Here is a 7,652-nt window from a genome sequence, read left to right as displayed (position 1 = left end):
AACTGACGTTGAACCGGGCAGTCAGCTGCTGCTGCTCCAATACAGTATGAGGTGAGACGATGAACTGACGTTGAACCGGGCAGTCAGCTGCTGCTGCTCCAATACAGTATGAGGTGAGACGGTGAACTGATGTTGAACCGGGCAGTCAGCTGCTGCTGCTCCAATACAGTATGAGGTGAGACGGTGAACTGATGTTGAACTGGGCAGTCAGCTGCTGCAGCTCCAATACAGTATGAGGTGAGACGGTGAACTGGGCAGTCAGCTGCTGCTGCTCCAATACAGTATGAGGTGAGACGGTGAACTGATGTTGAACCGGGCAGTCAGCTGCTGCTGCTCCAATACAGTATGAGGTGAGACGGTGAACTGATGTTGAACCGGGCAGTCAGCTGCTGCTGCTCCAATACAGTATGAGATGAGACGGTGAACTTACGTTGAATGATAATGATTAAGTTAATACAAATGTATTAGTGAAACTGTTAAAAAATACTATATGGCCTATTAAATATATTACTCTATTGTTATCATATAGAAACATCATGGAATATTGTACATCATATTAAATATATTACTCTATTGTTATCATATAGAAACATCATGGAATATTGTACATCATATTAAATATATTACTCTATTGTTATCATATAGAAACATCATGGAATATTGTACATCATATTAAATATATTACTCTATTGTTATCATATAGAAACATCATGGAATATTGTACATCATATTAGCATCAACATACATTATTGTTTCATTCAATTTCACATAATAAGGATATTTCATATTTAAAAGTTCAGAAGTCAGAACTCATCACCTGCTATGTAAAAGAGACAGAAGAAGGCACAATGGTCAATGCTATCCGGGATCCTTGGGACTTCCCTACCCTAACCCCTAACCATAACCCCTAACCTTAACCATTTTAAATGTAAACTTCAACGGGCTAGGGACATCCCAAGGATGTATCTCTACCTGAAAATACATGATCTAAGTGATTGATAGTTGGTATTCAGCAGTCATAAAGCCTTATTTTCTTTAAACACACAACACTATGTGTGGAGAACAAAAGGCACAGCACACCAACATCAAAGCCTCGTCCCAACTGTAAAGTCTGGTGGAGGGAGCATCATGGTTTGGGGCTGCTTTGCTGCCTCAGGGTCTGGACAGCTTGCTGTCATCGACGGAAAAATGAATTCCCAAGTATATCAAGACATTTTGCAGGAGAATGTTAGGCTGTCTGTCCGCCAATTGAAGCTCAACAGAAGTTGGGTGATGCAACAGGACAACGACTCAAAACACAGAAGTAAATCAACAACAGAATGGATCTAGTTTATCATTGTTGGTGTGGTTACAGACCCACACAAACATACACATAAACTTCTCAACCTTAAAGAGATCCTTCAACACATTAGAAGTCGTATAAAGTTAAAGAGGTTAACATAGATTTTTCCCTCACAACACAGAGATAAATCAAACCCAGCCTGAACTGTGATGTAGTAGGGAGTTGTAGTTTCTCTAGAGATAAATCAGATCCAGCCTGAACTGTGTGATGAAGTAGAGTTGTAGTTTCCAACAGGCCAATATTCAACATAATTTAGCACATAAAACATAATTAACTACAATGACCATAATCCATTGCGTGCCTACTTGTCTTGTCTGTGTTTCTTTTACACCTGCTATGTAAAAGAGACAGAAGAATGTGCAATGGTCAATGCTATCTGGAATCCTTGGGACATCACTACCCTAAACCCTAACCATAACCCTTACCTTAACCATTTTAAATGTCAACTTCAATGGGCTAGGGAAGTCCCAAGGATTTATCTCTACCTGAAAATACATGATCTAAGTGTTTGATAGTTGGTATTCAGCAGTCATAAAGCCTTATTTACTTTAATGAACTACTAAAATAGTGATTTTGTCAGATAGCAGCTCTACACTTTATTGACTGACTGATCCATTCATCCCTCCTCAGTCTTCCTCTCCTCTGAAGACCCAGTGAGGGTGGAGCTCAGTCAGAGAGCTGTTGAGGGACTGGTTAGGAAGAACACTTCTACAGCCAGAGAGGTGAGAGGTCACACATGGTTTAGATGGTAAATATTTATGTCCCATTTTTTATTTATTTAACCAGGTAGGCCAGTTGAGAACAAGTTCTCATTTAGTTCTCAGTGCGACACAAACAATAACACACGTAAACAAATGTACAAAAGAAAAATTGAAAAATCTATGTAGTGTGTGCAAATGTAGAAGAGTAGGGAGATAATAAATAGGCCCTGGAGGCGAAAATAATTACAATTTAGCATTAATACTAGAGTGATAGATGTGTAGATGATGACGTGCAAGTAGAGATACTGGGGTGCAAAAGAGCAAGTAATAACATGGGGATGAGGTAGTCGCTATTTACAGATTGGCTGTGTACAGGTACAGGGGTGCATCACGTCAGCAAAAGGGAATATGTTCCATCATCTATGTTTATTTACATTAGTGCAAAATGTCCACTGATATTGGTGTCATTTCTCACCCATTTCGGCTGTAGGAGAGTTAATTTCCCCTCGGGCACACACATTTGTTCTTTGATATTATGTTAGTAATTTGTGTCAAATGTACTTTTCCCCACTCATTCATCCCATCTCTTTACATTGCTGATGCATATTCAGTGGCCTGACTGCATCCAGACTATGTCAAAGGCCCATCCTGGTAGATCTGAACCTAATACAGCTTAGAGTGATCAGATGAGAAGTCACATTTAGGTGCCAGGTGTAACTGAGGCTGTAGATGCTCCATATCCATTACTTTGAATGTTTTATATAATATGACTAAATGTGTTTCTGTGTTACAGGGGCAGTCAAGAAATTGAATGGCAAGGCCACAGAACATGACATAAGCAGAGCTGTGGGAGACCACCTCAAGCCCCTGGTAGAGCCGGGGGTGGTGTTTACCACTCCACCAGCAGAGCTGTGGGAGACCACCTCAAGCCCCCGGTAGAGCCGGGGGTGGTGTTTACCACTCCACCAGCAGAGCTGTGGGAGACCACCTCAAGCCCCCGGTAGAGCCGGGGGTGGTGTTTACCACTCCACCAGCAGAGCTGTGGGAGACCACCTCAAGCCCCCGGTAGAGCCGGGGGTGGTGTTTACCACTCCACCAGCAGAGCTGTGGGAGACCACCTCAAGCCCCCGGTAGAGCCGGGGGTGGTGTTTACCACTCCACCAGCAGAGCTGTGGGAGACCACCTCAAGCCCCCGGTAGAGCCGGGGGTGGTGTTTACCACTCCACCAGCAGAGCTGTGGGAGACCACCTCAAGCCCCCGGTAGAGCCGGGGGTGGTGTTTACCACTCCACCAGCAGAGCTGTGGGAGACCACCTCAAGCCCCCGGTAGAGCCGGGGGTGGTGTTTACCACTCCATAAGCAGAGCTGTGGGAGACCACCTCAAGCCCCCGGTAGAGCCGGGGGTGGTGTTTACCACTCCACTAGCAGAGCTGTGGGAGACCACCTCAAGCCCCTGGTAGAGCCGGGGGTGGTGTTTACCACTCCACCACGCCTTCAGCAGGCTGGAAAAGTGGGATTGAGACTGATTTTCATACAAAGATGGACCAAGAGTCTGTTGATTGGTCAGTCATTGGGTTCATTTCTTAAAATCAAATCAAGCTTTATTTATACAGCACATTTCAGACATGGATGCAACACAATGGCTTCACAGGAGAAAACAATGAAAATAAACTAAAATATTTAGTACACAAAAATAACAGGATAAAAAAACAGAAGATTAACTGAAAGACCAATGAGCATTCTAAGGAAATGCCATTGATTTAAACACTAATTTCATGCAATATCCAACCCAAAATAAAAGCTTGTTTTTTAGGAGGGGTTCTCAAAGACACTATGGGGTTGTCGACTGAAAGTTGACTAGTAACAACAACTGGGACCTAAAAGACACCCACCATGAGACCCACTAAATCTGCCCAAGAAGAAGCAAACAAAAGAAAAAAATTCACACCAAACTTAAACACAGGAAGCAAACCAAAAAGGTGGAGCAACTAAAGGTGTTGACTCTCCACATCTATCAAGACAACTGGAGCACTGGGCCAGACACTCTTAAATAGAACCTGGACCAGCTCAGGTGAAACACCTTCCCACTAATGAGATGGACAAGTCAGCACAGGTGTAACACACACTGACTAACGAGGTGACACTTATCAGTGCGTCCTACGTGCTAACGACCTATACGAGCTAAAGTCCAACCTCAAAACATAAATGGAAAAACCAAAAGACTAACTAACACCTTAAGGGTTTGCTCACCAACAACAGAAAACAACTTCCATTTCACATTATAATCAACTACAATGCTTCACCGTCACCAATATAAACATGGTGTCTGTCTACTGGCAAACAATTAAAAACAATATTTATTTTTTATTATTCCCACAAAGATTTTTCTTTCTATAGCTTCTAGAACTCTCGTCCCTTTGGAACGAGCCCAAACAAAACTCATCTCCAATACGGAAAAACGTGCAGTCAAAATAAATTGTGATCCATGGCAACGCACTGGCTAAACGCAAAACATTTTGACTGCCCCCCTTGAGACAATCAGCAACCAACTCCTGTTCTCACCACGGACATGTCTGATTTCAAGAGGAAACTCCTGCAATATCCGTAGTAACTTTCCACCTCACTGCAGAGCTTCTCTCTCTTTTCAGGGTTCACTAGATAGGCATGTTGTTGGATCGGGGCCCAGTCCCCAATGTCATGCTCTAGTACATTTGGTTTGGCACATGAGAGAATGAACCCTGATATTATAAAAACAGGGCAACAATGTCAATATAATTGTACCCAAAAAACTGTCAGTTGGTTGCATGAATAATTTTCATTACTAAATGTTACATGAAATGTAAACATGAAATATTTGATTGCATAGTATTATTTTCAACGGCTTTTCAATTACATTTTGCTAGGTGGGATAGCCCCAATGTCAAAACACAGTTTTAACGTGTCCAAATCAATAACCAATATGCAGAAACAGTTTGGGATAAATTGAAATCCTAACGTGTGGTATATACACAAACATCTGCCACAATAATTGTCTTTTTTAAAACAAGCTCCTTATAAACTGCACAAGCACCAAAAACACTGTTGTTTTGACAAGTAGCAATAAAGCACTGATATCGATTAGGGGAGAAATCAGGTTGTTCGTGCTGTTGAAACTAACAACAACAAAAAACCACATGGAAATGGGAGATATCTTTTAGCTCACTGGTTAGAGGACAACCTGCAGAAGACAGTCAGCTACATTTTGGAGTGATGCATTTAAATTTAGGGGTCACTAAACAAAGGAACACAACACTTATTTGTCTTAACTCATCGATATTATGTTGAAATCAGTTGATTCTGGGAATAATGTGTACATCACTGGTTAGAGGACAACTCGTTTTTTGTTAGTCACTTTGTGTTAAATCACATAAATAGTACTCTTTCAATTCAGAGCCTGGATTTCCCCCCTGAGGCTAATATCCATATCATGTTGAAACCAATTGATAAGTGGGCAAACGTTTAGGGTTCTACATTGTGACTGACTGACTGCAGAGTATATTAATATGCTATATATTAAAACATTCTACATTGAGATATTAAAACACTCCTACTACAATGTTAAAACATTCTACATTGTGACATTAATTCATTGATATCATGAAACAACTCCTTCATATATACATTTTCTGATACTTGATCAGAGATCTTTTATCAGATTATCTCTGGTCACAGCTAAGAGGTTTCTCTCCTGTGTGTGTTCTCTGGTGTATAGTTAGATAGCCTGAAGAAGAAAAACTCTTCCCACATTGACCACAGCTATAAGGTTTCTCTCCTGTGTGTATTCTATGGTGTATAGTTAGATAGCCTGAAGAAGAAAAACTCTTCCCACATTGACCACAGCTATAAGATTTCTCTCCTGTGTGTATTCTCTGGTGTGATACCAGATGGCAAGATCGAACAAAACTCTTCCCACATTGACCACAGCGATAAGGTTTCTCTCCTGTGTGTGTTCTCTGGTGCAGAGCCAGAGAGCCAGGTGTAGAATAACTCTTTCCACATTGATCACAGCTGTAAGGTTTCTCTCCTGTGTGTATTCTCTTGTGCACTGTCAGCTCTCCAGATTGACCAAAACTCTTCCCACATTGATCACAGCTATAAGGTTTCTCTCCTGTGTGTATTCTCTGGTGTACAGTCAGATTGCCAGATGTAGAACATCTCTTCCCACATTGACCACAGCTATAAGGTTTCTCTCCTGTGTGTATTCTCTGGTGTGATACCAGATGGCAAGATCGAACAAAACTCTTCCCACATTGACCACAGCTATAAGGTTTCTCTCCTGTGTGTGTTCTCTGGTGCAGAGCCAGAGAGCCAGGTGTAGAATAACTCTTTCCACATTGATCACAGCTGTAAGATTTCTCTCCTGTGTGTATTCTCTTGTGCACTGTCAGCTCTCCAGATTGACCAAAACTCATCCCACATTGATCACAGCTATAAGGTTTCTCACCTGTGTGTATTCTCTGGTGTATAGTCAGATTGCCAGATGTAGAACATCTCTTCCCACATTGACCACAGCTATAAGGTTTCTCTCCTGTGTGTGTTCTCTCGTGTGATACCAGATGGCAAAATTGACCAAAACTCTTCCCACATTGACCACAGCTATAAGATTTCTCTCCTGTGTGTGTTCTCTGGTGCAGAGCCAGAGAGCCAGGTGTAGAATAACTCTTTCCACATTGATCACAGCTGTAAGGTTTCTCTCCTGTGTGTATTCTCTTGTGCACTGTCAGCTCTCCAGATTGACCAAAACTCTTCCCACATTGACCACAGCTATAAGATTTCTCTCCTGTGTGTATTCTCTGGTGCACTGTCAGCGCTCCAGATTGACCAAAACTCTTCCCACATTGATCACAGCTATAAGGTTTCTCTCCTGTGTGGATTCTCTGATGAATTTTAATGCCTGATGAGGAGGTGAATCTCTTCCCACAGTCAGAGCAGCAGTGAGATTTCTTCCCTGTGGGTCTCTGCTGGTGTTTCTTGAGGTGTTCTGATGTGGAGAGCCTCTTCTCTGCCTCTTCAGCATCATGTTGTTGTTGAGGCTCCCCAGAGGATCCACGATAGTCCCGTATCTCTCCTGTGTGAACAAAAAGTCAAACAGGTGGTTTAAGGCCCACAACAGCAAAAATCCACTGTAAAAAGGTGATGTCAACAGCGTAGCCATGATGTTGTACAAACAATGACGTCTGTAATGAATGTTCAATATTTGACATGTGTCTTAACCTGTTTGGGCTGCAGGGGCAGTATTGAGTAGCCTGGATAAAAGGTGCCCATTTCAAACGGCCTCGTACTCAATTCTTGCTCGTACAATATGCATATTATTATTACTATTGGATAGAAAACACTCTAGTTTCTAAAACCGTTTGAATTATATCTGTGAGTGAAACAGAACTCATTTTGCAGCAAACTTCCTGACAGGAAGTGGAAAATCTGAAATCAATGCTCTGTTCTAGGGCCTGCCTATAAATGTGCTTGATATGTATTAGTATACATGCACTTCATACGCCTTCCACTAGATGTCCTAGACTAGATGGGCCTCGGAGAAAACACTGACGGGAGATTTACAATGTCTTTTGGGTA

The sequence above is a fragment of the Salvelinus namaycush genome, unplaced genomic scaffold (genome assembly GCF_016432855.1).
Source record: "Salvelinus namaycush isolate Seneca unplaced genomic scaffold, SaNama_1.0 Scaffold48, whole genome shotgun sequence".
Taxonomy (NCBI): domain Eukaryota; kingdom Metazoa; phylum Chordata; class Actinopteri; order Salmoniformes; family Salmonidae; genus Salvelinus; species Salvelinus namaycush.
This window is presented reverse-complemented; position numbering follows the sequence as displayed.